At 39.8% G+C, this 24716-nt stretch overlaps 1 pseudogene; it reads right to left on the reverse strand.

Annotated features, from left to right (window-relative positions):
• LOC131136625 (neuron navigator 1-like) overlaps positions 1 to 24716 on the reverse strand; it is a 68739-nt pseudogene that overhangs the window by 18913 nt on the left and 25110 nt on the right.

Below are 24716 nucleotides of genomic sequence, written 5' to 3' on the forward strand. Positions count from 1 at the left end.
ATTGTGTATTTTGTACTGCTTAACTGTACTTAAACTTTTACCTTGACACTCTCAAAATAACCTCAACCCGCACTTATAAAAATAGCCCGAAAGAATATATATGTGTTAGTTGAATATATGCATTAAAATAAATAAACAAATCAAGAATAAAGAAAATCAATCAATCAGTAATAAATAAATATAATAATAATAATAATAATAAAACAGCAAATAATAAAAACTTAAGAAACCGCATATAGTTGGTGGGTAGACAAATGATTTTTTCAGATTAAAATGAACAAAGCATTATTAGAGCACTGTAGACATGACAAAACACGACTATAGTCACATTTATACTCTTTTTATTTACAACATATTGTGCAACTGCAGGGTCTTGGGACACATGCTAACTCGCTAACTAGAGAGCTAGCCACCTAAACGGTAGCCTTCAAGTTATTTCCTTTCAACTTAAATTTGCCAAAAACTTACCACTTCCACACGGATAGGGAGGATAACTATTAACAGTTATTTAACCTTTAACATGAACATGAATCAAACGTAATAATTTTTTCTGGGTACATGATACCATACAGCATCCATATCAAACTTAACATTAAACTTTCATATCAAGGCGGGGGCCTCAAACTAGTGTCCTGCGGGCCACATTTGGCCCGCGGGCCGCATGTTTGAGACCCCTATTATAGATGATCTTACATTGAGAGAGGGTGCCCTATTGAGGTCATAGCTATAATGTACACTGGGGGGGGGGGGGGGGGGGTTGATGGCCTTCCGGTTGGGTGCTTGAATGGGTCACCCCTAGCCTGGGGGGTGTGATGACAGCCGTGGGGGTGTACAGGGTCAAAGCGTGTTCTGTCTGGCTTGTGAATGAATATCTTCGACACGAAAAGGACAATATTTAAGACGGGAAAGTCCAAGTCTTTATGTTGAAGGAACATTCCTAAGATGGAAGATAAGATACTGTGACTTATTCCTAAAAATGCCGAAGGAACACTTTCCATGCACTGTAACGATATGTTACACTATTGTATTGGCATGGCAGGTCAAATGAAAATCCCCCCCCCCCCCCCACTCCGCCAGTTTACCCGACACATGAATGTGTCATTCTTTCCTCATTCGATACCCTCACTGCTGGAAGACAAACCTTGCAGCTGTTGTTCGTCGTTAGAAACACTATCAGTACCAGATGTACGCAGAATCGTGTTTATTCACGGCAAATAGACAAACTTTCTATTGGTGGGAGTGAACGGAATCAAACATAAATAACATGGACGCACACCAGCAGGGATAGCTAGTTAAAGGTCAAATATTCATTCAGTTTATACCGCTTATCCTCACCAAGGGTCGCGGGAATGCTGGTGCTAGTAAACTAGTAGTCATGGGAAAAAATGTGTTGCTGCTGGATGTTCACTCAGCCAAAGGTACCGAGTATATAGAACATTCATTCATTCAATCATTGGGTGCTGGAGCCTATCCCGGCTGTCTTCAGGCGAGAGGCGGGGTACAACCTGGACTGGTGGCCAGCCAATCACAGGGCACATATAGACAAACGACCATTCACACTCACATTCATACCTATGGACAATTTGGAGTGGCTAATTAACCTAGCATGTTTTTGGAATGTGGGAAAAAAAACAGAAAACCCACGCATGCACGTGGAGAACATGTTAACTCCACACAGAGATGGCCGAGGGTGCTAGTAAACTAGTAGTCATGGGAAAAACGTGTTGCTGCTGGATGTTCACTCAGCCAAATGTACCGAGCATAGAACATCACCGAGAACATTCATTCATTTTCTGCCGCTTATCCTCACGAGGGTCGTGGGGGGTGCTGTCTTCAAGCGAGAGGCGGGGTCCACCCTGGACTGGTGGCCAGCCAATCACAGGGCACATATAGACAAACAACCATTCACACTCACATTCATACCTATGGACAATTTGGAGTGGCTAATTAACCTAGCATGTTTTTTTGGAATGTGGGAGGAAACCGGAGTACCCGGAGAAAACCCACGCATGCACGGGGAGAACATGCAAACTCCATACAGAGATGGCCGAGGGTGGAATTGAACTCAGGTCTCCTAGCTGTGAGGTCTGCGTGCTAACCACTCAACCACCGTGCATCCCCGTCTGTCATTATTATATTGTAAAATCGGTCTCTTTCTGTACGGACCAACTTCCGCATTCATTCATTGGTTTCCTAAAACAGAACTGCTTATCAACCGATACCAGACATCTGAATATTAAATATGACACAACTGCCTAAACCACCGCAGGCTCGGATTTGAACACATCGTTCAGCTCGGGCGGGACGAAGACGAGAGTGCTTAGCTTTGTCGAAATAGCTAGCATGCACACTGAGATAAGCAATTAGCTCGGTGGTTTGCATCGTAACAAAGAAGCTTGTTAATGAAAGAAGACTATTTAGCTCAGCGGAGCCACAAGGACTCAGTCATGGTGTTTTTTTTTTTTTTTTGTATTTTCTCTGCAAATAGAATCCATTGTTGGCCATCTGTCACTGCCGAGTTGGAAAACTGAAAAACGGCATTTTTTAGCAGTCGGGTTAAAGACAAACGTAGCGAAAAACGTACAGAAAAGGTAATCATGTGACTGCAGCTGTTATAATAAATAACCAAGATTATTAGTGAGTATCTTTGAATGAATGAGTGGAGAAGACAGAGATGTTCAGTGGAAGAGATGGTCCGCTGTTCTCCTCCAAAGCTGATCAGGTCGCTCTTGTCTTCCCACTCGCTTTTACGCTCATCCTTGAAACGTTCTCGTCTTTCTTCGCACACACCACTTCAGATCTCTTTTTGCTGTTCGTTTCGAGTGCTTGTGTTTGGTTCTCCTTAAGCTCTTTTATCTCGTCTTTTATCTCCATCCTGATGGAAGATGCTGGAATTGCTGCAACGTTTGGGAAATGTAATTCCTTTTTCCGTGTTTCACATAAAAAGCTTAAAATGTTTATCCGTTCAGGATTTCGTACTTTGAGTTTCGTCTCAGGTGAAACTTTAAAAACCTTCCGCAGACAAAAGCTGAGGGTAAATTTTGAGCGCAGCGGTTCTCAAAACTGCGGTTCTGGTTTTTCAAGTCGGTTTCACTAGGTTATGTCTCTGTTTACGTTTTTTTTTAAATTTTTTAATTTATTTGACCTTTAGGCTGCATGGTGGTTAAGTGGTTAGCACACAGGCCTCGCAGCTAGGAGACCCGAGTTCAATTCCACCCTCGGGCCATCTCCCCATGCGTGCATGCATGGGTTTTATATCCGGGTACTCCGGTTTCCTCCCACATTCTAAAAACATGCTAGGTTAATTGAACATGCTAGGTAAAAGGGTCATGGGGGTGCTGGAGCCTATCCCAGCTGTCTTCGGGCCAGAGGCTGGGGTACACCCTGGACTGGTGGCCAGCCAATCACAGGGCACATATAGACAAACGACCTGTATTACCTTGGTATTATCCTGTATTACCTTGGTATTATCCTGTAGTACCTTGGTATTATCCTGTAGTACCTTGGTATTATCCTGTAGTACCTTGGTATTATTCTGTATTACCTTGGTATTATCCTGTATTACCTTGGTATTATCCTGTAGTACCTTGGTATTATCCTGTAGTACCTTGGTATTATCCTGTAGTACCTTGGTATTATCCTGTAGTACCTTGGTATTATCCTGTAGTACCTTGGTATTATCCTGTATTACCTTGGTATTATCCTGTAGTACCTTGGTATTATTCTGTATTACCTTGGTATTATTCTGTATTACCTTGGTATTATCCTGTAGTACCTTGGTATTATTCTGTATTACCTTGGTATTATTCTGTATTACCTTGGTATTATCCTGTAGTACCTTGGTATTATTCTGTATTACCTTGGTATTATCCTGTAGTACCTTGGTATTATTCTGTATTACCTTGGTATTATCCTGTAGTACCTTGGTATTATCCTGTAGTACCTTGGTATTATTCTGTATTACCTTGGTATTATTCTGTAGTACCTTGGTATTATTCTGTATTACCTTGGTATTATTCTGTATTACCTTGGTATTATCCTGTAGTACCTTGGTATTATTCTGTATCACCTTGGCATTATTCTGTATCACCTTGGTATTACCCTGTAGTACCTTGGTAGTATCCTGTAGTACCTTAGTATTCACATTCACACTCACATTCATACCCATGGACAATTTGGTGTGGCTAATTAACCTAGCATGTTTTTGGAATGTGGGAGGAAACCGGAGTACCCGGAAAAAAAACCCACACACAGGGAGAGAACATGCAAACTCCACATAGAGATAGCCGAAGGTGGAATCGAACTCGAGTCTAATCGCTGTGTGGCCTGCGCACTAAACACTCGTCCACCGTACAGCCTTAAAGACAACGCAATAAATCATTATCTTCGACTTTGAAGTTAACTGGTTAAAATTAATCACCTGGGTTAACCCTGGTGCCCACTTAGAGTTAAATCAGTTCCCTCCAAACTGGCCATGCAAATGACTTTCACAGCGGACAGGAAAGTTCCACTCCTAATAAAATCCACAGTGTCACATGGACTAACCCGGAATGTCTAAAATCAGAAGTCTTACTGGTTATGCTGACGCCTTTTCCGATCAAATGGAAAACTGGCACCGCCAGATTGGCACCAAACACACCGACACTGACTGAATCTATCACGGCTCTGTTGCGGGCCGCCAGAAGCAAGATTCCGCAAGATTGAAATCCCTGTTGTAGGCTAACATTAGCTCAGTGCTAGGCTCTCTTCTGGTCAATATTTACTTGCTTTACTTTACCCTGAAACATCATTCTCCGACATAACGTTATCTTTCACTGTTATGCCAACGACACTCAGCTGTATGTGCCATTAAAGCTAACGGACGCCGAGGCGTGTCTCATTAAGACTCTTCTGTGATTAAGGGCAATATAAAAAAAAAACTTGTGCAAATTGAGTGTGGTGTTTGAGTAATTGTGATTATTATTTTTTTTAAACAAGCCCTGTTTTAAAAATTGCATGTAAACAGTTAAAAAAAATGTAATGTTCCGTCTAGACACTTGCGAGTATGTCAGTAATGATACAACAGTACTTCGGTACATGGTATATTATTTAAAAAAACAAAAACAAAAAAAAAACAAACTGTATTATGGAAGGCAGGAAGTGAACAAATGTAACAGTTACTGATTGTAAAAGTACCAGATGGAGGGGTAGGATTTAATAAGCTTTGCTTCTTCCTACTCCTTTTGGACATGTGGAACTGGGAACTGATTATTTGATGCACTCGATTGTAATCTGATCCATACCAAAATTAAAAAAAATTATAAAAAAATTATATATATATTTTTTTTAATAAAATTTTTTTAAAAATTTAATTATATTAGGAAAGCAGGAAGTGAACAAATGTAACAGTTAGTGATTGTAAAAGTACCAGATGGAGGGGTAGGATTTAATAAGCTTTGCTTCTTCCTACTCCTTTTGGACATGTGGAACTGGGAACTGATTATGGGATGCACTCAATTGTAAATTTTGAAAAATTTACAATTGAAATTTTTTTAAATTTTCATTATTATTTTTTTTTATTATTTTGGTATGGATCAGATCTGATCCATACCAAAATAAAAAATAAAAATTTAAAAAATAATGAAAATTTAAAAAAGAAAATAAAATAAAAAAACTTAAATTATATTAGGAAAGCAGGAAGTGAACAAATGTAACAGTTAGTGATTGTAAAAGTACCAGATGGAGGGGTAGGATTTAATAAGCTTTGCTTCTTCCTACTCCTTTTGGACATGTGGAACTGGGAACTGATTATGGGATGCACTCAATTGGAATCTGATGCATGTTCAAATGAAATAAAACCATTACCATTATTACCATTACCATTACCATTACCAAAAGTCCATAGTAGAATTCCAATAAAACCAAATCTCTGCTATCTAAATAGAAATGCAGTGTTTCCATTTACCTGCCTGTGCTGAGAGAGTCTGCATACACAGATGGTGAACAACATGGCTTCTTGGACCACTTCATCAGCTATCACCAGGAAACAGGTGCATTTATCTGGACATCGCCATATGGGTGCGACACACGATCCTGACGGGATTTTTATGAAATGCTTCCCCTAATGTGTGAGTATTGTAGCACACATTGATTTCTCCATGCAGTTTTTTCCCATTCATTAGGAAGTACAGGACCATATTGGGATGGAAAGCACCCACACTGTAGGCCCCTCCGGTACCGCTCATGAAACCTCATACCTCTGAGATGCTAGGTTAGGCTAACAGTACATGACATGGAAGCAACGTTAAATTTAATGAGGTCATAATTACTGATAATTCCACTAGTGGCCTCAGCACTCATTGTGTGTATGAGGTAGAACACGAAGAGACGGGTATGACCCTGACAGTCATGGCCTGAAAGGTTTTAAGGGCTCAAACACACACGTGATGCGCTAATTGAGGTGTTGGCCACACAGTCGGGAGATCGGGAGAAAAACGTGTTGCTGCTGGATGTTCACTCAATGTACCGAGCATAGAACATCACCGAGAACATTCATTCATTTTCTACCGCTTATCTTCACAAGGGTCATGGGGGTGCTGGAGCCTATCCCAGCTGTCTTCGGGCGAGAGGCGGGGCACATATAGACAAACAACCATTCACACTCACATTCATACCTATGGACAATTTGGAGTGGCTAATTAACCTAGCATGTTTTTGGAATGTGGGAGGAAACCGGAGTACCCGGAGAAAACCCACCCACGCACGCACGGGGAGATGGCCGAGGGTGGAATTGAACTTGGGTCTCCTAGCTGCGAGGCCTGCATGCAAACCACTCATCCACTCACTCACCGCGCAGCCTAAAGATCATAAATAAAATAAAAATTCAAAATAAATTCAAAAATTTAACCTAGTGAAACCGACTTGAAAAACCAGAACCACAGTTTTGAGAACCACTGGGCTCAAACTTTACCCTCAGCTTTTGTCTGCAGAAGGTTTTTAAAGTTTCATCTGAGACAAAACTCAAAAGTACGAAATCCTGGAATATCCGGAGCACCTGGAGAAAACCCATGCATGCACATGCAAACTCCACACAGAGATTGCCGAGGGTGGAATCGAACCCTGGTCTCCTAGCTGTGAGGTTTGCGCGCTAACCACTCGTCCGCCGTGCACCCGTTACTCAGTTCAGCTTTCTGAAATTCATGGAAATGAAATTCCTGAACTTCCTTAGCGTTTAGTCTGAAGTATGGAACGGAATTGTATTCCCGACAGCGACTCGAGATGTTCCCAAACGAAGTCCATCCAAGATCCCGTAGCCAAGAATCAAGTTGACTGTGAACTATTCGAGTCTCTTGAAATGAGGCAGGACCAAAACCAGTTAAGGACTGAAACGCTTCATATTAGGAACGTTTGAGTCTACAAAATACGAGACCAGCGATCACGCCGACGGCCACCGGGTCAACTCCTTCGAATTTAAGCCCCAATAAGGAATCCGGGAGTCGGGAGAATTGAGCCGAGACTTTGTCTTGAGGTTTTAAGTTTCAATACTTGATGACTTTTAACTTTTTCTGCTTAGATTAAGGAATTAACTTCTGAATACGAAGTGCAGGGATTAATTTGCCCTTAAACTTTAAAGCAGAAAGTGTGAAAATGGGTCAAAGAGTATAAGATTTCACCGTGAAAAGAACTCCGATAAGGGCCTAGTCACCTTTGACGTACAGTACATTTCTTCCAAAATATTCCCTGACTCCAGGAAACAGAAAAGGGACAGCACTCCCGGGACAAGGTGGAATGCCCTTTCAAATCACCTCCCTAAGTAGTTCAGTCTGGGGTGCTGTAAGGGGAGGAGCTCAACAAAACGGGGCGAGCCCCCCCTCCCAGCGTTCAGAGGCCCAGGACCGGGGTCGTAGAATTACCTCTGGCTGGTGTTGTGGCCTCCTTCCAGACATGTCAGCTGACTTAACGGTTGTGAATGGACTGCATGGACGGGATGTTTTGGTTTGAAACCGGGGAGGAAGTAACCGAGAGGGAGGTACCGTTTTTTTTTTTTTTTTTTTTTAAACGTAGCACGTTTCTTCCAAGTTATTGTTAACTCGAAGCAGCTGTGTGGAACGTAGCACCTTCTGACACTCGGAGGCACAAACACCAGTACTTGGACAGCTGACTTTTGATCATCGGGATATGACAGTTAGTCCACGAGGATAAGCGGCATAGAAAATAGATGCACGGAAAGAAGCTACAGATCTAAAGAAATGTATAAAACAGGGGTCTCAAACACGCGGCCCGCGGGCCAAATGTGGCCCGCAGGGCACCAGTTTGAGGCCCCCGCCTTGATATGAAAGTTTAATGTTAGTTTGATATGGATGCTGTATGGTATCATGTACCCAGAAAAAATTATTACGTTTGATTCATGTTCATGTTAAAGGTTAAATAACTGTTAATAGTTATCCTCCCTATCCGTGTGGAAGTGGTACGTTTTTGGCTATTTAAGTTGAAAGGAAAATAACTTGAAGGCTACTGTTTAGGTCGCTAGCTCTCTAGTTTGCGAGCTAGCATGTGTCTCAAACACACGGCCCGCGGGCCAAATGTGGCCCGCAGGACACCAGTTTGAGGCCCCCGCCTTGATATGAAAGTTTAATGTTAGTTTGATATGGATGCTGTATGGTATCATGTACCCAGAAAAAAATATTACGTTTGATTCATGTTCATGTTAAAGGTTAAATAACTGTTAATAGTTATCCTCCCTATCCGTGTGGAAGTGGTAAGTTTTTGGCACGACTATAGTCGTGTTTTGTCATGTCTACAGGGCTCTAATAATGCTCTGTTCATTTTAATCTGAAAAAAAATAATTTGTCTACCCACCAACTATATGTGGTTTATTAAGTTTTTATTATTTGTCGTTTTATTATTATTATTATATTTATTTATTACTGATTGATTGATTTTCTTTGTTCTTGATTTGTTTATTTTTCATCTTATTTTGTGCAGAAAAATAAAAATTAAAATATTTGACAACAGTGGAATGTTTTATCAGAGCTTTTATTGTAGAAAATTGGAACCAAAGCGAAGTTTTTTTAATTTTTTTGTTTTTAATAAATGCTTTTTTTTTTTTTTTTTTTTTTTTTTTTAGAAAACCTGATGCGGCCCAGTCTCACCCAGACCCTAGCTCCAGTGGCCCCCAGGTAAATTGAGTTTTAGACCCCTTGTATAAAAGAACAATTGATGTGACAAACTCAGCTTCATTAGTCGACATGAGGCGTTCAGGTTCCTCCCACATTCCAAAAAAACATGCATGTTAGGATTCCAAATTTTTTCCATAGGTGTGAATGGTTGTTTGGCTGCCCACCATGGAGTGTGTACCAGGACAGCTGGTATAGACTCTGGCATACCCGCCACCCCGGGGGGGGGGGGGGGGGGGGTGTGGCCTCGGGGGGCACTCCCATCAGGAACATGCAACGTGCTCACAACAGCATTCCTTATTGTGGGGCCGCTCAAAACAAACACTTGACATTCCGATGTGTGTATTCTGAGGTCCCGCTCCCTAATCCACGCATTCCCTAATCTACGCAGGGACATGCATACTGAAACATCCAAGCAGGTGAAAACTATCGATTTAAAAACGTCTTCTAGCGCCTTTCTTCTTCATGTGCGGATAACCCGATGCGGTGCGGCGTAGCGTTCCTTTTGATGTTACTCGCCACGCCCCACAGGGGGCAGCACATCGTTAAAATATGAGCTGTTTTTTTTAACGCGGGCCTCCCATGTTTACAATAAAAGTGTGTACCATCGGTCTTAAGAGGTTACAAGCGTCTGTTCTTTCACTCTCGCTAATGACCTTGAAGCATAGCATGTGACCTTGTGAAACACCAAGAGTCACACGGCAGAGTTCCCGACAATTCCTAAGCTGGGATAGGCTCCGATGGATGGATGGATGGATATAATAAATGCGGTAGAAAATGAATGAATGAATGACTTCTCCTCCTATTTTGTGTGGAAGTGGTAACTTTTTGGCTTCTTATTTTGTCTTTCCCAACCCTCGGCAATCTCTGTGTGGAGTTTGCATGTTCTCCCTGTACATCTCCGGGTACTCCGGTTTCCTCCCACATTCCAAAAAACATGCTAGGTTAATCGGCGACTCCAAATTGTCCATAGGTATGAATGTGAGTGTGAATGGTTGTTTGTCTATATGTGCCCTGTGATTGGCTGGCCACCAGTCCAGGGTGTACTACCGCCTCTCGCCCGAATAAGACAGCTGGGATAGGCTCCAGCACCCCCCGCAACCTTTGTGAGGATAAACGGTAGAAAATGAATGAATGACTTCTCCTCCTATTTTGTGTGGAAGTGGTATCTTTTTGGCTTCTTATTTTGTCTTTCCCAACCCTCGGCAATCTCTGTGTGGAGTTTTCATGTTCTCCCCGTGCATGCGTGTTTTTTTTCTGCGGGGTACTCCGGTTTCCTCCGCCATACCAAAAACACGCTAGGTTAATTAGCCACTCCAAATTGTCCATAGGTATGAATGTGAGTGTGAATGGTTGTTTGTCTATATGTGCCCTGTGATTGGCCGGCCACCAGTCCAGGGTGTACCCCGCCTCTCGCCCGAATAAGACAGCTGGGATAGGCTCCAGCAGATAAAGCAGCTACCTCAACCATCAAAAGGTTGGCTCAAGCCACGATGCCATGTTGACTTTAAATGAAATACTTTGGAAAAAACAGGCGGGCCATATTGAAACACTTGGCGGGCTGGATGTGGCCCCCGGGCCGTAGTTTGCCCACCTCTAGGTCTAGAGTGTACCCTAGAAGACAGCTGGGATAGGCTCCAGGAAAAGCGGTAGAAAATGAATAAAATGAATAAAACAACTAATTTTAAGTTATTTTTTAGCTAAAAGTTTGGACCTAAACTGGTTGGGGTGCGCTTGATTTGCTCACCGTTTCATCCTACAGCACATATGAGTGATTCGGTTTTTAATAATCTATTTAGAATGTTATTATGTTAATCATGTGACCTTATTGATGCATTTAGGGTGTGCGTTTCTGCGTTAGTATTTTTCTGTATCTCTTCATCAACACGCCGTTGACCATTTTGACTTATCCAAGTCCGACTCAGCAAAGTGTGTTTCCACAACAACTTCAATCATAACAACAGATAACATTTGCGTGTTTTGTTATCTAAAAATCACACGACGCGGCACAACGCGATGCCAGATGACAAAGGCGATGACAGTATCGACCAATAAGAGCCACCCGCTCGCAGCTTCCCGCTTTAACTGCTGTTGCCGCGACTGTAATTAAGCATCTGCTCGAAACGATGTCGTAAAATTCCTCAGTCCGTCACACCTTCTGGTTTACCTGTGACTCACACACACACGATAATAATAATAATAATAATAATAATAAATGACATCAGCCGTGACACATACCTGGACGCCATCGCATCCTTTTGTCTATACTTGGAAGTGAAAGCTATTAAAAAGATTTATGGAGGAGTGATGTCATCATCTTAAATCCGACGCTGGGTTCGGTATTCCGTGGCTTTCACGATACGACGAATAGTACGATTGTGTCGCTCGTATGGATGTTTGATTATGCTCACACATAGTTGGATGTCAACCCCCAAAACACACAACAATCAATCAATACTGTGTGTGTCTGCCAAGCAATGATTAATGATTAATGATTAATGATTAATGATTAATGATTAATGATTAAGGTGGCCAGAAATATTTCAGTATTGAACAAAGCTAAATTTGTTCTCTGGTTCTACCATATCTTACTTATTGTGTGGAAATATGGGTAATAACTATAAAAAAGCAATCTTCACTCGCTAAATGTACTGCAAAAAAAAGGCCAGTAAGGATAATTCATAATGCCGCCTACAGAGAACATACTTACTTTTTACAAAAATTTATAAAATAAATGTATAAATTAATAAATAAAATAATTTGCTAAATAAAAGGATGAATAATCTTGAACCAGTCATGATGTGCTATATATATCACTATATTGACACTTACTATGGTACCCATTATGGCATTGGATGCTCATATCACCTCCTACTTTGATTTGTGACAAAAATAAGAAATAAAAAAAAAATGTAAAAACAAAAAAAAATTTTACACAAATTTATAAAATAAATTTATAAATTAATAAATAAAATAAATTTGCTAAATACAAGGATGAAGAGTCTTGAACCAGTCATGATGTGCTATATATATCACTATATTGACACTTACTATGGTACCCATTATGGCATTGGATGCTCATATCACCGAGTACTTTGGTACGTGACAAAAATAAATAAAATTCTAAATTTAAAAAAATGTCAAAATTTTACATTTAAAAATTTAAAAATAAAATAAATCTATATTATGAGAAAAAAACAAAACTAAATAAAGTTGTAATTTTCGGAAGATTAGATTAATTATTTATTAATTATTATTGAAGATTAATTCAATTAAAAATTATATTAGGAAAGCAGGAAGTGAGGAGGGGGTAGGATTTAATAAGCTTTGCTTCTTCCTACTCCTTTTAGACATGTGGAACTGGGAACTGATTATGGGATGCACTCAATTGGAATCTGATCCATACCAAAATTAAAAAAAAAACAAAACAATAATAATAATAAAAATTAAAAAAAAAAAATTTTTAATAAATAAAAAAAACTGAAATTATATTAGGAAAGCAGGAAGTGAACAAATGTAACAGTTACTGATTGTAAAAGTACCAGATGGAGGGGTAGGATTTAATAAGCTTTGCTTCTTCCTACTCCTTTTGGACATGTGGAACTGGGAACTGATTATGGGATGCACTCAATTGGAATCTGATGCATGTTCAAATGAAATAAAACCATTACCATTACCATTACCATTACCATTATTACCATTAACAACAACAGAACAATACATTGCTATTACAGTCCAGGAACCAGACTCAATGCCACAATTATGCTTCACTTCCTACCTGAGTGGACATAGACATGTCACAGAAGGAGGATTCATTCAGAATTTAGGTCACCTGTTCAAGTTGAATAAGGTTGTGTTGTACAGGAGATGGATGGCGACACCACCACCATCATCATCATCATCATCATCATCCTCATCTTAAAACAATGGACACCAGCTTGTGTGTTTAGACGCCATTAAGGCACACAAGTTGAAATATTGCACCTTTCTATTGTTTTCATTGCTGCAGGTACACTTTTTTTTGGAGCGTGGGTGTATTGATAATTAAATAAGAGCAGTGAAATGGTTGGATTATTAAAATTAGCATGACATAATATGCATAATATGAATAATAATAATAATAATAAAAGTGCATTACCTTGACAGAAAGTGCATTGTCCTCCCCCTGCGCCGCGGAGTGGGGAGCTGCAACATTTTGCTGTTTAAAACGCGGCCGCTCATTTTACAAAAGTCCACGTTTAGAGGTCTGCTTTGTTCCTGTTTGACATGTCCCGAACTGTCAAGGGAAAAAAAGAGAACCGAAAGACCCACGCCGTTGCGCCGACAAAGGGGGCCCGCCCGTCCACCCGTGGCAGCCGGCTACGTTAACTGACTGACTCGCTCACATTCAGCCGAGCAGTCAAAGCGAGGGAGGGGCGGGGTGGGGAGGGGGAGTGGGGGGGGGCGATGAGCAAGAGGAGGATAGAAAGGCAACACCCCGAATTCCTCATCCTTTCTCTCCTCCTCCTACTCCCTCCTCCTCCTCCTCCTTCTCTTCCACGCTGATCGCGACCAGCTGTGCCTGCAGCCAAAATGCGCAAAGAGGCTTTTTTTTGACGCGCACACACACGCTGCGGTGAGATCCTCACATTTTCCCGACATTTTCACACCCGAGAGAGTGGAATGAACACACGCGACAGTCCTCGATTAATTACTCGATTAATTCATTTAACACTCAGAAGGTAATTATGAAATAAAGACTTAATAGAGTCAAACATGGTTGGAAGTGAAGGAAGTGATTTTACAGTTTGAGACTTTTCCTTACATTTCAAACATTTTATTTTTATGGAGGATTTTTTATGGGGGTTTTATGCTGCCAATATCGATGTTGATGATACATGAGTAAAATTGGATTATTAATACATTAGTGTACGTTAGTACATTAGGTCAGCAAGGTTTTTTCTTGTGAGAGCTACAAAATGAAAATGACCAAGAGCTACTTTTTTAAATTAACTTTTTAATCAATTTTTTAATTTGATTATTTTATATATTTTTTTAATTTTATTATTTTATATATTTTTTTATTTTATTATTTTATATATTTTTTTATTTTATTATTTTATATATTTTATATATTTTTTAATTTTATTATTTTATGTATTTTTAATGTTATTATTATTTATAATTTTTTAATTTTATTATTATTTATATTTTTTTAATTTTATTATTTATCATTTTTTAATTTTATTATTATTTATCTTTTTTTAATTTTAATTTTAATTTTAATTTTAATTTTAATTTTAATTTTAATTTTAATTTTAATTTTAATTTTAATTTTAATTTTAATTTTAATTTGCATGTAAACAGTTTAAAAAAAACAATGTAATGTTCTGTCTGGACACTTGCGAGTATGTCAGTAATGATACAACAGTACTTCGGTACATTGTATATTATTTAAAAAAAAAAAAAAAAAAAAAAAACCTTAAACTGTATTATGGAAAGCAGGAAGTGAACAAATGTAACAGTTACTGATTGTAAAAGTACCAGATGGAGGGGTAGGATTTAATAAGCTTTGCTTCTTCCTACTCCTTTTGGACATGTGGAACTGGGAACTGATTATGGGATGCACTCAATTGGAATCTGATGCATGTTCAAATGAAATAAAACCATTACCATTACCATTACCATTACCATTACCATTTTCTGAAAAGATCTCCCATCATCTCCCCCTTCACCTCCATTGAACAGACAGACTCGGTACTTTAATGTGTTTAAATGCTTGTCGATGTTACAAGTGGGGGCTGAGCACAGAGCGGGGTGGGTGGGTGGGGTGGGGGGGGTGGTGTAGTGTGCTTCAGGAATGGGGCGAGTGGACATAGGATACCCACTTCCAAGTCTCCTAAGGCCAATACACACTCTAATACAATAGAAACACACCAGTCATTTACCCTGTGTGGTTCATTAAACCCTGATTGGGGGATTATTTATTCCATCGTCACTTAATGAACTCACTTTAAGTGTCCCACAACAGGGGGGGGGGGGGTATAATTTATAATTCTAATTAAATTTTTATTCTGCATGTGGTATATCAAACCACATTTGTACGATGCTGAACAGTTGAGTTCATTATGCCATCCTCCAGTTTGGCATGTAAACTGGTAAACTGGTAAACTGGCTTCTGGCAACCAAGATGTAGTGTGTAGGAGGGGGAGCAGTCGAGTACTGCAATAGTACACCATCAGTAGAGTGCAAAAAAAAAACAAAGAGAACTAAAAAAAATTGCAACATATCAAGCATCTTTAGATAAATGTTGTGTGTTTTTTCAACTTAAAAGTTGCTCTAAAAGGCAGCGACTTCAAAATAAAATCCCCAACCCTCGTTACCTGGGTTTACTTTCCAGAAGCCAACAAGTCTGCAGTTCATGTGTTGATGAATGGGCATAAAAAAACTCCGAGGAAAATTTATGGACCCCTGAAAGGTTCATTGGAGGGTCTTACTAACGAACTAGAAGATAAAAAGTGAGGCTAAGAGGCCAAATCTAACATTTAAAAAAAGGCTTTGTTGGTAAAGTAAAGAGTATTTTACCAAGTATTTGTTTAATAGAATAGTACTGTGGATCTACAGTAGTCCATAAACAATATTTGTCATGCTCCGATTAGAACAAACTGATGGTGAAAGTTTTTGAAGAAGTGATTGTTGTACTTCTATAAAACTGGTAATGGTAATGGTAATGGTAATGGTAATGGTAATGGTAATGGTTTAATTTCATTTGAACATGCATCAGATTCCAATTGAGTGCATCCCATAATCAGTTCCCAGTTCCACATGTCCAAAAGGAGTAGGAAGAAGCAAAGCTTATTAAATCCTACCCCTCCATCTGGTACTTTTACAATCACTAACTGTTACATTTGTTCACTTCCTGCTTTCCTAATATATTTTTTTAATTTTTAATTTTTGATTTTTGATTTTTGATTTTTGATTTTTAATTTTTAATTTTTAATTTTTAATTTTTAATTTTTAATTTTTAATTTTTAATTTTTAATTTTTAATTTTCTCTTCATCCTTGTATTTAGCAAACATCAACTGCTTGTATTGTTTCTTGAATTGGCTCATCGTTGTGCATTGTTTGATTTCCTTACTCAATCCATTCCATAGTTTGATTCCACATACTGAAATGCTATGCTAACGCTAACGTAGTCCTAGCATAGAAGTGTTTCAAATGTACTTCTTCCCTGAGATCATATTTCTCCTCTCTTGTAGAGAAGTATTGGATGACATTTTTAGCTAATTGGTATAATTTTTAGCCTTATGCATTATTTTAGCTGTTTGAAGATGAACTATATCAGCAAGTTGAAGTATTTGTGATTTTAGAAATAAGGAGTTAGTATGTTCTCTGTAGGCGGCATTATGAATTATCCTTACTGGCCTTTTTTTGCAGTACATTTAGCGAGTGAAGATTGTTTTTTTTATAGTTATTAGCCCATATTTCCACACAATAAGTAAGATATGGTAGAACCAGAGAGCAGTAAAGAGTTTGGAGTGATTTTTGATTGAGAAAAAAAAAATTTTTCAAAGCAAAACACCCATAAAATAGACAAAAAATGTCTTTTCAATGGAAATGGAACAAACGCCACGTCGATGGTACTAGCGTTGCCTGGCGTTGCCTATTCAAAGCAACAGAAAAACTGCAAACACAGTCACCTAATTTACACTGACTATCTCTTTTAAAAGGGGGGGGGGGAGTAGCGGGGTTTTATTTCTGTCAAGCCTCATCTGGGTTTCTGGAAGGAGCAATTGGACAGTGCTCTGAGTCTTTTACTTTGACCGCTGACTCATGTCCAGACATATCCCCCCCCCATGCCCCCCCCCCCATGCGTGTTTATTTGCCTCCTTCTTTCACCACTGTGCACAACTAAGGCCACAGTGTGTGTGTGTGTTGCATAAGGGAGTATAATTAGGTGGCGATGCGGCGGTGTAATGATAGTACCCACGGAGGGTCAATCATCTGACCCTGGGAACCCGTCACTTCTCCACTGATGAAAGCGGGAAGAGACCTGGGAAAGCTCACCCCCCCCCCCCCCCCCCACTTATCAGACCAGGAACACACACATGTACATGCTACACAAAAAAAAAAAAAAAACACACTTATCAGACTAGTGTACTTAGTATTACACAGATTTAACGTTTTTGTCCCAATATGCTCCACACTGAACTTTTACATGAGTGAAACATATTTTACATTCAAAAAGCGAGAAAAAAAAAAAAAAAAAAAACGAAACGGTGCATCACAGGAAACATCTGGCGTGGAGTGGAAAGACACACAAAGTAGTGCAGTAGAAAGTACATCAATATACTTTTGTAAATACAGCTTGAAGACAACTACTGCAACACGACACCACTGCGTCAGGAACAAAGCAGAACCATCATGGATGTTGTTATTGCTATCTAGCATTGCTATCTGCGGCTATCGAATATTTTATTTATATTATTATTATTATACCGGCAATGATTATTCGAATAATTCGAGTACTTCGATTATTAAAAAAAATATGTCCGAAACACAGAAATAGTGTTTGGACGAAAAGACATAATTAGTATAATGATAACAACTCCACTGCTCTTCTTATTTTAGATGTTCTTATTCTGTTATTGTGATACTTGATATTTTTTATTTTTATTTTTTATTGTAAATGTTGCACTTTCAGATCATTCATTTGATGTAAAGTGCGTTATAAATTACATTTATTATTTTTATTATTTATTATTAACAATAGTATGTCCCTGATGGACGTAATTTTTCCACTTTCCCGTGAGACAAAAACAAGCTCCACACTAAACGCATTACTTGTTTATTTCAAAGGGGACATGTTATGCTTTTTTTTTTGTAACACTATTTCTACTATATAACTACGTATATACTACTATATAACACTATTAGAATAATACAGCTGGTAACCTGCCTTTTATTTCGAGACAAAGACGAAGAAAAACAGTCCACAAATGAAGTCAAAGATGACTCAGCAGATTATTCCGGCTCCTCATCTTGCCTACCATGTCTCCATGGAAAATAATGCCAGTCGGGAGTCGTAAAGCTCCCAGGCCAGGGTGAGATTAATTGATGGTGTAATGAGAACAGGAAGGGAGAATGGCGGGAGTGTGGTAAAAAAAAAAAACAACTGTGCATGGAGAATCTCAAAACAACTGTAGAGAATGACACAGTGGGAGTGGACTTCTTGGGGGGGGGGTTTGGGGAGCAAGGTGGATTGTTATGCGCATTACAAATCCCCGTCACACCCTTTTGTTCATTTACCCCCTTTAGAGAAGCTAAGCAAGTACTCGGTATGGATGTAGAAGTACTGCATGAATGCAACCGTGTGTGTCTGCGAGGTGGGGGCTAACCTGGCTTTTACCGCGGGAACCGGTCTTTGAAGGAATTAAGCAGATTATTTCCTCCACAGTGGTTATTTCATCCAATGCCCCCCCCCCCCCCCTGACAAATCCATGGTGGATGTGTTTCAAATGGTCGCTTCTGGACACCAAGCATCTTCTGACAGGGAAGCTAGTCGAATAAACAAGTTACTAGTGCAGGGAGCCGCTAGCATGTTAAGCTAACTGGTTAAAAATGGCGGCCTAGCAAGAAAGCTATATGATACCAGCCGTGGAAATCGGGGTCCACAATCAAAAACTTGCCAAATATGTTGCTGAATAAGAAGGATTTGATAATATATTAGGAAAATAGAGCACTGTGCAAAGATATCAAGGTACTACAGGATAATACCAAGGTACTACAGGATACTACCAAGGTACTACAGAATAATACCAAGGTAATACAGAATAATACCAAGGTAATACAGGATAATACCAAGGTAATACAGGATAATACCAATGTAATACAGGATAATACCAAGGTACTACAGGATAATATCAAGGTACTACAGGATAATATCAAGGTAATACAGGATAATACCAAGGTACTACAGGATAATACCAAGGTAATACAGAATAATACCAAGGTACTACAGGATAATACCAAGGTAATACAGAATAATACCAAGGTACTACAGGATAACACCAAGGTAATACAGAATAATAGCAAGGTACTACAGGATAATACCAAGGTAATACAGAATGATACCAAGGTACTACAGGATAATACCAAGGTAATACAGAATGATACCAAGGTACTACAGGATAATACCAAGGTACTACAGAATAATACCAAGGTATAACAGGATAATACCAAGGTACTACAGGATAATACCAAGGTAATACAGAATAATACCAAGGTACTACAGGATAATACCAAGGTAATACAGAATAATACCATGGTACTACAGGATAATACAAAGGTACTACAGGATAATACCAAGGTAATACAGAATAATACGAAAGTAATACAGAATAATACCAAAGTACTACAGGATAATACCAAGGTACTACAGGATAATACCAAGGTACTACAGGATAATACCAAGGTACTACAGGATAATACTAAGGTACTACAGGATACTACCAAGGTACTACAGGGTAATACCAAGGTGATACAGAATAATACCAAGGTACTACAGGATAATACCAAGGTAATACAGAATAATGCCAAGGTAATACAGGATAATACTAAGGTACTACAGGATAATATCAAGGTAATACAGGATAATAACAAGGCAATACAGGATAATACCAAGGTACTACAGGATAATACTAAGGTACTACAGGATAATAACAAGGCAATACAGGATAATACCAAGGTACTACAGGATAATAACAAGGTAATACAGAATAATAGCAAGGTACTACAGGATAATACCAAGGTACTACAGGATAATACCAAGGTACTACAGGATAATACCAAGGTACTACAGGATACTACCAAGGTACTACAGAATAATGCCAAGGTGATACAGAATAATACCAAGGTACTACAGGATAATACCAAGGTAATACAGAATAATACCAAGGTACTACAGGATAATACCAAGGTACTACAGGATAATACCAAGGTACTACAGGTCGTTTGTCTATATGTGCCCTGTGATTGGCTGGCCACCAGTCCAGGGTGTACCCCGCCTCTTACCCGGAGACAGCTGGGATAGGCTCCAGCACCCACATGACCCTTGTGAGGATAAACGGTAGAAAATGAATGAATGACTTCTCCTCCTATTTTGTGTGGAAGTGGTATCTTCTTGGCTTCTTATTTCGTCTTTCCCAACCCTCGGCAATCTCTGTGTGGAGTTTGCATGTTCTCCCCGTACATGCGTGTTTTTTTTCTCCGGGTACTCCGGTTTCCTCCCACATTCCAAAAACATGCTAGGTTAATTAGCGACCCCAAATTGCCCATAGGTATGAATGTGAGTGGGAATGCTTGTTTGTCTATATGTGACCTGTGATTGGCCCAAAGACAGCTGGGATAGGCTCCAGCGCCCGGTAGAATGAATGAATGAATGAAATGAATAAAGTCGCAGGAAGGTTCTCTTTCTGTTGATAGAGTATAAGAGGATTCTCACTAACAAAGGAGGTGTCAGGATGGGGGATTCCGGGATAGCAAATCCTCTACTAGCATCCCCATATGTTATGTCAATACTGTAAAAATGTGTGTACTGTATGTGTGTACTGTATGAGTACTTGTGTATCCGTACGGCTTTCTTTGACACACGGATTAATGTCTAATTAACGTGAGGTTGCCAGTTACATCATCGGTGACGAAACAAGATAAGCTGCTGAATGTGCAATTAGGGTATTATCGTTGTAGTGTTTGTTGTGACTTGTTGAAGAGGCGTTCACTGGTCTAAAAAGATAATAATAAAAAACAGACATAGAAAGGGTGCTGCTGTATTGACACGGCTAGTAATTGATTACACGCTACGCTGAGCGGAAGCTGAAGCCGAAGCTGGCGAGGTCTGGAGAGGAGCAGGTAGGTACTGACATTGAAGTACAATGAAGTACAAAATAATCAATCCCCTCGTTATGTCTTTCAGTTCCCTGTACTTTTATAGCGAAAGCAGAAGAGCTCGCTTCTGCTTTTTTTTTTTGACAGAAAAACAATAACACTTAATACTAACGGTAATGGTGGCAGCGGTAACCACGGTGACGACAGACGCTCCTTCACGTGACATACACTTTCACCATCAAAAAAAAAACATTACAGGAAGCTTCTCTGACATGTGTGTGTGTCCCGTGTCACGTGACTAATTCATAATTCACAAGGCCGATGCACTGAACCGGTTTGTTTGATAAAATAACCATGGCAACCTTCTGACTCAGGAATCAACCAAGCAAATAGCGCATAGCCAAGCAGTCATGGACACGCGTGTGTTTGTACATGTTAAGATCATTATTACCAATAAAGCCGATCAATAATTGGTACTCACAAGGCCAGATGAGGCCCACATGTCTTTCTACAAACCAAAACCAAAACCACATTAAAATCAGTAACTGTAACATTTGTTCACTTCCTGCTTTCCATAATAGTTTTTTTATTTTTATTATTTTTTTAATTTTTAATTTTTTTTATTTTTTGTCCCGTACTGAAGTACGAGGTGATATGACCAGACAATGACATTATGTGTACCTATATGGTAGTAACTATATGGACAGATACTATGGTTATAGTGTTATACTATATGGACAGATACTATGGTTATAGTGTTATACTATATGGACAGATACTATGGTTATAGTGTTATACTATATGGACAGATACTATGGTTATAGTGTTATACTACATGGACAGTTACTATGGTTATAGTGTTATACTATATGGACAGATACTATGGTTATAGTGTTATACTATATGGACAGTTACTATGGTTATAGTGTTGTACTATATGGACAGATACTATGGTTATAGTGTTGTACTATATGGACAGATACTATGGTTATAGTGTTATACTATATGGACAGTTACTATGGTACACATAATGGTACACATTGTATGGTCATATCACCTTGTACTTAGGTACGGGACAAAAAAAATGTATTATGGAAAGCAGGAAGTGAACAAATGTAACAGTTACCTCGTACTTCTGTACGGGACAAAAAAAATTCAAAAAACAAACAAAAAAAAGAACCTCAAACTGTATTATGGAAAGCAGGAAGTGAACAAATATACTATTTGTAATGTACATGACAGTTACTATGGTACCCATTATGTCATTGTATGGTCATATCACCTTGTACTTCGGTATGAGGTGCATTATTTAAAAAAAACCAAAAAAAAGCCCTTAAACTGTATTACAGAAAGCAGGAAGTGAACAAATTTAACAGTTACCTTGTACTTCGGTATGGGACAAAAAAAAATTCAAAATTAAAAAAACAAAAAAAAAACCCTTAGACTGTATTATGGAAAGCAGGAAGTGAACAAATGTAACAGTTACTGATTGTAAAAGTACCAGATGGAGGGGTAGGATTTAATAAGCTTTGCTTCTTCCTACTCCTTTTGGACATGTGGAACTGGGAACTGATTATGGGATGCACTCAATTGGAATCTGATGCATGTTCAAATGAAATAAAACCATTACCATTACCATTACCATTACCATTACCATTACATACCCATTTGCTCATCTTCTGACCTGTTCATTAAATGTCCCACATAATCCCAACACTGGATTAGATCGGTCTCCAGTCTAACAAAGCCAAGGAACCTTTCCCAATCCATGATTTATGTGACGCACTCACAGATGTCAGAATTCCTCACCGGTGAACAGACATGGAGACACAGACCCACCAATCACAATGGACCACACCTCCATTGGTGTTGTACATTAACCCCACTCACACACTCAATGGAATGACCTCCTCGTGATCCCCGCATTGCCGCTTCACGGTGAAAACGATATGTGTGTCAGCGAGGCTTTGCTTCGCCAGATGGAAATGGAACTCAGCAGACAGGAAATGGCGACTTGAGGGGTCCCTGACTCAGTTGGTGTGAGTGTGTGTGGGTCAGACGGGTCGTTGTACAGTCACCGTAAACAAACACACACAGGATACGGATACGGTATACTTATTATACTGTATTGCGCCTTTGCTGTACTGCACAATCACATTTTCCTCTCCATGTAGTACCTCGATTGCTGTGTACATATACATACATGTATTGCTGTGATGCATTACTGTACGTCGCTGTGACCTCTACATGACCAGAGAAGAGCCTTTGTGAATAATAAATGAGGTTGTGCAATAAAACATGAGCCCAAAGAGCATAAATGAAGTCATAAATTGGCAAGAGGACAAAAACTGAAACAACACCGCCCTCTAGTGGCACAATGGAGCTAATGCATGCTATTTGAAAACTGAAAATGGGACATTTGTAGTTCATTCATTCATTTATTTTCTACCTCTTTTCCTCACGAGGGTCGCGGGTGGGGTGAGGGGGTGCTGGAGCCTATCCCAGCTGTCTTTGGGCGTAAGGCGGGGTACACGCTAGACTGGTCGCCAGCCAATCACAGGGCACATATAGACAAACAACCATTCACACTCACATTCATACCTATGGACAATTTGGAGTGGCTAATTAACCTAGCATGTTTTTTGGAATGTGGGAGGAAACCGGAGAAAAGCCACGCATGCACGGGGAGAACATGCAAGCTCTACACAGAGATGGCCGAGGTTGGAATTGAACCCTGGTCTCCTAGCTGCGAGGTCTGTGCGCTAACCCCTAGACCACCGTGCCGCCCGCTGTCACTTTTTTTTTTTAATAAGTTCTCTAAAAGCTTCAAAGCGTCAAAGAGAATCTACCAAATCTACCAGTTCGTTTAGCCCAGGGGGTGGGCAAACTACGGCCCGGGGGCCACATCCGGCACGCCACGTGTTTGAATACGGCCCGCTCGTTCTTTCCAAAGTGTTTCATTTAAACTTTAAATGATTTAAAGGCCACAACGAGAATACAACTCACCCATTTGCCAGATCATCGATATCGACATCATCTTCATCATCCTCATTCGGGCTGGTCCCACCGAGGTCGCTGTTGCTGAGGTAATCTCCTTTCAGCAGCGACGGATCCGAGTCGTCCAGAGCTTCAATGAGGTGAACGCGGGAGGTATGGTTGATGCGCAGCGGCGGAAGATCCGTTGGGGTGTTGACGACCGCGGACGGGGCGTCGCCAGCCTGGAGACGCGGGCTCGCTTGGCCGTGACGCCATGACAGGGGAGAGGATCGATTGGATAGACTGGAAATGGAAAACGCAGCAGCTTCGTCACTGTCATAGCACACGGTCCCCTCCATGCAGCTAAGGAATGAGAAATGAAAATGAGGGATGGAATGAATATGTTCCGCACAATAAATGCACCATCTTAAAGCCAACAAATTATTATTATTATTTTTCACTTTTCTGACCTATAAATGTAGTAAGAATGTTGTATTCTCGTGTTAAACCATGCCAAAGTGTCAGATAATGAGGTCTGCACATTTGGAAGTGAGTTTGGGATGGCTCAAAACACTCGGTTTCAGAAGGCGTGGTTAAACTGCCCCTTTGTGATGTCACAGAGGGCGGCTCTGCCCACACTGGAATAGTAGGTGTTCACTTGCTAGCAATGCCTCGTATGGCAAAGGCGCATTTGTTTACAATTCCTAAAGACGCCACCA

This window comes from Doryrhamphus excisus, chromosome 10, assembly GCF_030265055.1.
Source record: "Doryrhamphus excisus isolate RoL2022-K1 chromosome 10, RoL_Dexc_1.0, whole genome shotgun sequence".
NCBI classification, from domain to species: Eukaryota; Metazoa; Chordata; class Actinopteri; order Syngnathiformes; family Syngnathidae; genus Doryrhamphus; species Doryrhamphus excisus.